We start from the raw sequence: 9,128 nt of genomic DNA on the forward strand, positions 1-9,128 counted from the left end.
AGGTTAGCTGCAGCCTGGGTCACTGGGGTAGTAACTAACTTATCACCCTGTTCCCTTTCTGCTATCTGCTGCTCCACAGTATCTAGCAGAGTACGGTAAACAAATGCCAAGGCCCAGCTCACTGCAGTAATCCTTTCTTCCTTAGTGTTACCATGGCACTTCTCCCTCAAATACTTTGCCACCTCGACTGGATTCTGAATTTGATCAGATGGAAAGTCCCAGTCCATAGGATCAGAAAATTCCTTTAAAGTCTGGCCCATGTCCTCCCATTTCCCACTCCAGTCAAGATTTTTCCTGCTTTGTTTTACTCCTAAGTCAGGAGTGTCTCTAACCCCTCTAGAAATCTCAGTCTTCATTTTATACACACTCCAGACAGTATAGAAAAGGCTTAATAAATTAAATGCCAGAAAGATGGTTTCTTTCAAACTCAGGGGAAATTCAGTATTTTCTAATAGAGATGTCAACAATTTGGAGGACAAGAAGGAAGACAAAGGCTGAAAAGCCCCTTCCCCTTCTTCTCCCCAAACAAACTGAGTAAACAACCATAATAACAGTCCATACATTCCTGAAATAAAGTCCAGCATTTTTATCCGACACATCATCATACATAAGACCAGCACAATGACTATTCTGGTTAGTGCCCCCCGCTTACAAAAGCTACTTATTAGGGCCAACATCAGAGCTATTTTTGGGTAAGGAAGTAACCCCAGGGACCACAAAAGTATTAAAACTTCAAAAACCCCTAGGGACCAGAACGACCGGCAAGCTTCCACTCCAAATGACATTATGAATCACCGATATGCCCACAAAATAGCCAAAACCAAAATATTATTGTTATAGGTTTTTTTCCACTGTTTTTTGGCCTCCCTTTCCCGGCCAACGCACCAAAAAGTATATTGTCCTGGTTTAGGACAAATTAGGGGAAATCTCCAAAAGTGAGCCCCCCAAAAACAAAACAAACCTCCAACCACCCCTCCCCCAACACCGGGTTCGGGAAGGAATTTCTCGGAGGAGCAAAGTGGAAAACAAAACCTATTTATTTACAAGTAACAAAAGAACACTCCCCAACACAAGAAAAGAAAAGAAAACAGAAAAAACAGACTGTGTGTTGAGAGGGCGCGGCGCTTCTCTGCAAGCTTCGGGTGTCCTGGACGTCTTCAGGTCACGTGCGGAGCCGGTCCAGTATCTTCAGGGGAGGGTAAGAAAGAGGGAGCAAGAGAAAAGGAAAAAAACAGCACAAAAAAGCAGAAAGCAAGCAAGCAAAGCGGCTAGCCAAGCCAAGCAGCAAAAGCCAAAAGCAAAAAGGCCTGGTCAAACACTCCCCCCTCTCTTCCCCGCCCCGCCGCAGCAAGACGGCCGGGGGGGGGGGAAGAGAGAAAAGGCACAGCTGCCAGACACAACACACGATACTGGGATAAAGGCTGTCAACCCACGACAGAAGTCAAGGAGGAAGACACGGCTTGGAGGGGAAAATATGAAGGAAGTGGCATGGATGCCTAAAAAAAAAATAAAAAAAAATTCACAGAGTCAAGCGCATAAAAAAGCAGGCCATATGCAATCAAGTGCAAGCACATGCACCAAAGCTTGCCCAATTTGATCCCCGCTGAAGGCCAAAACAGAAAAGAAGGACTTACAAACGCTCTGGAAAGGAGATACCATCAAAGCAACTGCAATTGGAGGAGAAAAAAAAGAAAATTTTGGAAATTTTGTGACTACAAGGAAATGGACCGGCATTCTATCCAACACAGTGGAAAGCTACAAAAGTGGCCAAAACAAAGCTGGCAGATGCTGCAAAATCAGGGGAAAAAGTCAAGGAGGAAGACTCAGCTTGGAGGGGAAGATAAGTGGGACATGCTATTGATAGTGAAAAAAAGAAAAAAAAAATTTCGCAAAGTCAAAGCCATGCAAAGGCATTGCATGGCATCAAGTGCAGGGACATGCACCAAAGATTCCCCTATTGGTCCCCATTGAAATCGCAAGATTCCCTCTCCCTTCCCGAAAGGAAATTTCATTTCCTTTCGGGAAGGGAAAGGGAATCTTGCGACCCCGAAAGAAAGGCTTACAAACACTCTGGAAAGGAGATAGGATCAAATGAAATGCAATTGAAAAAAACCCAGAAAATCAGCAGATTTAGTGTCTTCAAAAAATGGTCTGTGAGGAAGTGTGTTGCAGTGCAAAGGACCAAAACATGCCCAAACGAAGCTCACCGAAGTTGCAAAAGCAGGGGAAAAAGTCGAGGAGGAAGACACAGCTTCAAGGGGAAGATATGAGGGACATTGCATGGATACTTAAAAAAAAAATAAAAAAAATTTCCCAGAGTCAAGCCCATCAAAAAGCAGGCCATATGCCATCAAGTGCAGGGACATGCACAAAAGCTTGCCCAAATTGATCCCCGCGGAAGGCCAAAACAGAAAAGAAGGACTTACAAACGCTCTGGAAAGGAGATACCATCAAAGCAACTGCAATTGGAGGAGAAAAAAACAAAAATTTTGGAAATTTTGTGACTACAAGGAAATGGACTGTCATTCTATCCAGCGCAGTGCAAAGGACCAAACCAGGCCAAAACTAAGCTCGCAGATGCTGAAAAAGCAGGGAAGAAGTCAAGGAGGAAGACACGGCTTGGAGGGGAAAATATGAAGGAAGTGGCATGGATGCCTAAAAAAAAATTAAAAAAAATTTCCCAGAGTCAAGCCCATAAAAAGGCAGGCCATATGCCATCAAGTGCAGGCACATGCACCAAAGCTTGCCCAAAGTTATCCCCGCTGAAGGCCAAAACAGAAAAGAAGGACTTACAAACGCTCTGGAAAGGAGATACCATCAAAGAACAGCAATTGGAGAAGAAAAAAAAGAAAATTTTGGAAATTTTGTGACTACAAGGAAATGGACCGGCATTCTATCCAACACAGTGGAAAGCTACAAAAGTGGCCAAAACAAAGCTCGCAGATGCTACAAAATCAGGGGAAAAAGTCAAGGAGGAAGACTGAGCTTGGAGGGGAAGATAAGAGGGACATGCTATTGATAGTGAAAAAAAGAAAAAAAAATTTCGCAAAGTCAAAGCCATGCAAAGGCATTGCATGGCATCAAGTGCAGGGACATGCACCAAAGATTCCCCTATTGGTCCCCATTGAAATCGCAAGATTCCCTTTCCCTTCCCGAAAGGAAATTTCATTTCCTTTCGGGAAGGGAAAGGGAATCTTGCGACCCCGAAAAGAAAGGCTTACAAACACTCTGGAAAGGAGATAGGATCAAATGAAATGCAATTGAAAAAAACCCAGAAAATCAGCAGATTTAGTGTCTTCAAAAAATGGTCTGTGAGGAAGTGTGTTGCAGTGCAAAGGACCAAAACATGCCCAAACGAAGCTCACAGAAGTTGCAAAAGCAGGGGAAAAAGTCGAGGAGGAAGACACAGCTTCAAGGGGAAGATATGAGGGACATTGCATGGATACTTAAAAAAAAAAATAAAAAAAATTTCCCAGAGTCAAGCCCATCAAAAAGCAGGCCATATGCCATCAAGTGCAGGGACATGCACAAAAGCTTGCCCAATTTGATCCCCGCGGAAGGCCAAAACAGAAAAGAAGGACTTACAAACGCTCTGGAAAGGAGATACCATCAAAGCAACTGCAATTGGAGGAGAAAAAAACAAAAATTTGTAAATTTTGTGACTACAAGGAAATGGACTGTCATTCTATCCAGCGCAGTGCAAAGGACCAAACCAGGCCAAAACTAAGCTCGCAGATGCTGCAAAAGCAGGGAAGAAGTCAAGGAGGAAGACACGGCTTGGAGGGGAAAATATGAAGGAAGTGGCATGGATGCCTAAAAAAAAATAAAAAAAAATTCCCAGAGTCAAGCGCATAAAAAAGCAGGCCATATGCAATCAAGTGCAGGCACATGCACCAAAGCTTGCCCAATTTGATCCCCACTGAAGGCCAGAACAGAAAAGAAGGACTTACAAACGCTCTGGAAAGGAGATACCATCAAAGAACAGCAATTGGAGAAGAACAAAAAGTAAATTTTGGAAATTTTGTGACTACAAGTTTAATGGACCGGCATTCTATCCAACACAGTGGAAAGGTACAAAACAGGCCAAAACAAAGCTCGCAGATGCTGCAAAAGCAGGGGAAAAAGTCAAGGAGGAAGACTCAGCTTGGAGGGGAAGATAAGAGGGACATGCTATTGATAGTGAAAGAAAGAAAAAGAAATTTTCGCAAAGTCAAAGCCATGCAAAGGCATTGCATGGCATCAAGTGCAGGGACATGCACCAAAGATTCCCCTATTGGTCCCCATTGAAATCGCAAGATTCCCTTTCCCTTCCCGAAAGGAAATTTCATTTCCTTTCGGGAAGGGAAAGGGAATCTTGCGACCCCGAAAAGAAAGGCTTACAAACACTCTGGAAAGGAGATAGGATCAAATGAAATGCAATTGGAAAAAACCCAGAAAATCAGCAGATTTAGTGTCTTCAAAAAATGGTCTGTGAGGAAGTGTGTTGCAGTGCAAAGGACCAAAACATGCCCAAACGAAGCGCACAGAAGTTGCAAAAGCAGGGGAAAAAGTCGAGGAGGAAGACACAGCTTCAAGGGGAAGATATGAGGGACATTGCATGGATACTTTAAAAAAAAAAAAAAAAAAATTTCCCAGAGTCAAGCCCATCAAAAAGCAGGCCATATGCCATCAAGTGCAGGGACATGCACAAAAGCTTGCCCAAATTGATCCCCGCTGAAGGCCAAAACAGAAAAGAAGGACTTACAAACGCTCTGGAAAGGAGATACCATCAAAGCAACTGCAATTGCAGGAGAAAAAAACAAAAATTTGGAAATTTTGTCACTACAAGGAAATGGACTGGCATTCTATCCAGCGCAGTGCAAAGGACCGAACCAGGCCAAAACTAAGCTCGCAGATGCTGCAAAAGCAGGGAAGAAGTTGTCCTGGTTTAGGACAAATTAGGGGAAATCTCCAAAAGTGAGCCCCCCAAAAACAAAACAAACCTCCAACCACCCCTCCCCCAACACCGGGTTCGGGAAGGAATTTCTCGGAGGAGCAAAGTGGAAAACAAAACCTATTTATTTACAAGTAACAAAAGAACACTCCCCAACACAAGAAAAGAAAAGAAAACAGAAAAAACAGACTGTGTTGAGAGGGCGCGGCGCTTCTCTGCAAGCTTCGGGTGTCCTGGACGTCTTCAGGTCACGTCCGGAGCCGGTCCAGTATCTTCAGGGGAGGGTAAGAAAGAGGGAGCAAGAGAAAAGGAAAAAAACAGCACAAAAAAGCAGAAAGCAAGCAAGCAAAGTGGCTAGCCAAGCCAAGCAGCAAAAGCCAAAAGCAAAAAGGCCTGGTCAAACACTCCCCCCTCTCTTCCCCGCCCCGCCGCAGCAAGACGGCCGGGGGGGGGGGAAGAGAGAAAAGGCACAGCTGCCAGACACAACACACGATATTGGGATAAAGGCTGTCAACCCACGACACTCCACCCCTTATCCCATATCCTGAATATACAATAAAAACTTTCATTTCACTTACTCACACCTTTGACACTTACGCATTCCTCTCATCTTACTTGCTCAGACCTTTGACACTTACAGTTTCCTTCTGTCTCACATTCAACAAACAATGACATTCATATATGAATCTCATCCCACAATCAGGTCTCCCTGAGGTACACACCGTGTTGTTCCATCTTTCTGCATTATCCACCATGTATAACCTGGTCCTTGAGCAAAGACAATCCCACGGATGGGTTTGTCTGTACTCGAGGCAGGGTTGATCCATACTGTCTTTCCCAACAAACCTCTGACATGGGCCACTGGGGCTTTATCCCCATCTACTATATTAAGGAGCTCAGACTGAGCAGGACCCGCTCGGTTGGTGGAACCTCGAGTGTTAACTAACCAGGTAGCCTTTGCCAAATGCTGCTCCCAGTTTTTAAAAGACCCCCCACCCAATGCTTTTAAGGTGGTTTTTAACAATCCATTATACCTTTCCACTTTCCCTGCAGCTGGTGCATGATAGGGGATATGGTATATCCACTCGATGCCATGTTCCCTAGCCCAAGTATTAATAAGATTGTTTTTAAAATGAGTTCCATTATCCGACTCAATTCTCTCGGGAGTACCGTGCCTCCAAAGGACCTGCTTTTCAAGGCCCAAGATAGTGTTACGGGCTGTGGCATGAGACACAGGGTAGGTTTCCAACCATCCCGTGGTGGCTTCTACCATGGTTAGTACATAGCGCTTGCCCTGGCGGGTTTGAGGCAGTGTGATGTAATCAATCTGCCAGGCCTCCCCGTATTTGTACTTAGACCACCGCCCCCCATACCAGAGGGGCTTCACCCGCTTGGCCTGCTTGATGGCAGCGCACGTCTCACAGTCACGAATAACCTGAGAGATACTGTCCATGGTTAGATCCACCCCTCGGTCTCGTGCCCACTTATAGGTGGCATCTCTACCCTGGTGGCCTGAGGCATCATGGGCCCATCGTGCTAAGAATAACTCTCCCTTATGCTCCCAGTCGAGATCTATCTTCAACTCCCCTATCTTTGCAGCCTGATGTACTTGCTGGTTGTTTTGCTGCTCTTCATTAGCTCTACTTCTGGGGACATGGGCATCTACATGGCGAATCTTCACAGGTAACTTCTCTACCCGAGTAGCGATATCTTTCCACTCTTCCGCAGCCCAAATTGGTTTTCCTCTTCGCTGCCAGTTCGCCTCTTTCCATCTCTTCAGCCATCCCCATAGAGCATTGGCTGCCATCCAGGAATCGGTATACAAATAGAGCCTTGGCCACCTCTCTCTCTCTGCAATACCTAGGGCCAGTTGAATAGCTTTGATTTCAGCAAATTGACTGGATTCACCCTCTCCTTCAGTAGCCTCTGCAACCCGTCGAGTGGGACTCCACACAGCTGCTTTCCACCTCCGTTTCATCCCTATGACACGACAAGAACCATCGGTGAATAGAGCATAGCGTGTTTCTTCTACTGGTAACTGATTGTATGGCGGAGCTTCCTCAACCCGGGTCACTGGCTCTTGTTCCTCATCCGCAACACTAAAGCTTTCACCTTCAGGCCAATTTGTAATTATTTCCAGGATCCCAGGGCGATTTAACTTCCCAATTCGAGCGCGCTGCGTAATGAGGGCAATCCACTTACTCCAAGTAGCACTGGTGGCATGGTGGGTAGAGGGAACCTTTCCTCTGAACATCCATCCCAACACCGGTAGTCGGGGTGCCAAAAAGAGTTGTGCCTCTGTACCAATCACCTCCGAGGCGGCTTGGACTCCTTCATAGGCGGCCAAGATCTCCTTTTCTGTTGGAGTATAGTTATCTTCAGACCCCCTGTAGCTCCGACTCCAAAATCCCAATGGTCGGCCTCGGGTCTCGCCAGGTACCTTCTGCCAAAGGCTCCAGGACAGACCATGGCTCCCGGCTGCAGAGTAGAGCACGTTCTTCACATCTGGTCCCGTCCTGACTGGACCAAGGGCTACAGCATGAGCGATCTCCTGCTTGATTTGGACAAAAGCTTGCTGCTGCTCAGGGCCCCAATGGAAGTCGTTCTTCTTGCGGGTAACCAGATAAAGGGGTCTCACAATCTGACTATACTCAGGGATGTGCATCCTCCAGAAACCTATAGCGCCTAAGAAAGCTTGTGTTTCCTTTTTATCAGTTGGTGGGGACATGGCAGTGATTTTATTAATAACATCCACAGGAATCTGACGCCGTCCATCTTGCCACTTCACCCCCAAGAACTGAATTTCTCGGGCAGGTCCCTTGACTTTGCTCTTCTTAATGGCAAATCCAGCTTCCAAGAGAATATGAATTATCTTCTCTCCTTTCTCGAACACTTCTATTGCCGTTCTCCCCCAAACGATGATATCATCAATATATTGCAGATGTTCTGGAGCCTCACCCTCTTCTAGTGCAGCCTGGATCAGTCCATGACAGATGGTAGGACTGTGTTTCCACCCTTGGGGCAGTCGGTTCCAGGTATACTGCACTCCCCTCCATGTAAAAGCAAACTGAGGCCTGCATTCTGCTGCCAGAGGGATGGAGAAAAACGCGTTAGCAATATCGATGGTCGCATACCACTTTGCTGCCTTAGACTCCAGCTCGTACTGCAGTTCCAGTATGTCCGGTACAGCCGCACTCAGTGGTGGAGTCACTTCATTCAAGGCACGATAGTCCACAGTCAGTCTCCATTCTCCGTCAGATTTTCGCACAGGCCAGATAGGGCTGTTAAAGGGTGAGTGGGTTTTACTGACCACCCCTTGGCTCTCCAGCTCTCGGATCATTTTGTGGATGGGGATCACGGCATCTCGATTAGTCCGGTACTGCCTGCGGTGCACTGTTGAGGTGGCAATTGGCACTCGCTGCTCCTCTACCTTCAAGAGTCCTACTGCAGATGGGTTCTCTGATAGTCCAGACAAGGTGTTCAATTGTTTAATACCCTCTATCTCCACTGCAGCTATTCCAAAAGCCCACCTGAATCCCTTAGGATCTTTGTAATAGCCATTCCGGAGGAAGTCTATGCCCAAAATACACGGAGCCTCTGGACCAGTCACAATCGGGTGTTCCTGCCATTCCTTCCCAGTCAAGCTCACCTCAGCTTCCAACAAAGTCAACTGTTGTGATCCTCCCGTCACTCCAGCAATGGAAACAGGTTCTGTCCCCACGTGTTCCGATGGCATTAAGGTACACTGTGATCCAGTGTCAACCAATGCTTCATAGTCTTGTGGCTCTGATGTGCCAGGCCATCTGATCCACACCTTCCAAAAAACCCGGTTCTCCCATGCCTCTTCCTGGCTGGAGGCAGGGCCCCTCTAAGCCAGATTGTCCTTCTTTCCTTGGGCATATGCCTTAGAAGTTCCTTCAAGGGGATCGGACATGTCATCGTCATCATTATACTTAACATCTCGGCTACGAGCGACCGGAGCTGCTATCCTTTTGGTGATACTTTCTCTTTTCTTCAAATCACGCACCCGTTGTGCCAAAGCAGCGGTGGGTTTTCCATCCCATCTCCTCATGTCTTCTCCAGACTCACGCAGAAAAGCCCATAACTCAGTCCGTGGGGTGTACCTTCTCTCCCCATCAAAGGAGCGCCAGCGTTGGACACCAGGACCTCTAATTTGTACAGCTGAGATTTGAAT

This window comes from Ammospiza caudacuta, chromosome 2 (genome assembly GCF_027887145.1).
Source record: "Ammospiza caudacuta isolate bAmmCau1 chromosome 2, bAmmCau1.pri, whole genome shotgun sequence".
Classification (NCBI taxonomy): Eukaryota; Metazoa; Chordata; class Aves; order Passeriformes; family Passerellidae; genus Ammospiza; species Ammospiza caudacuta.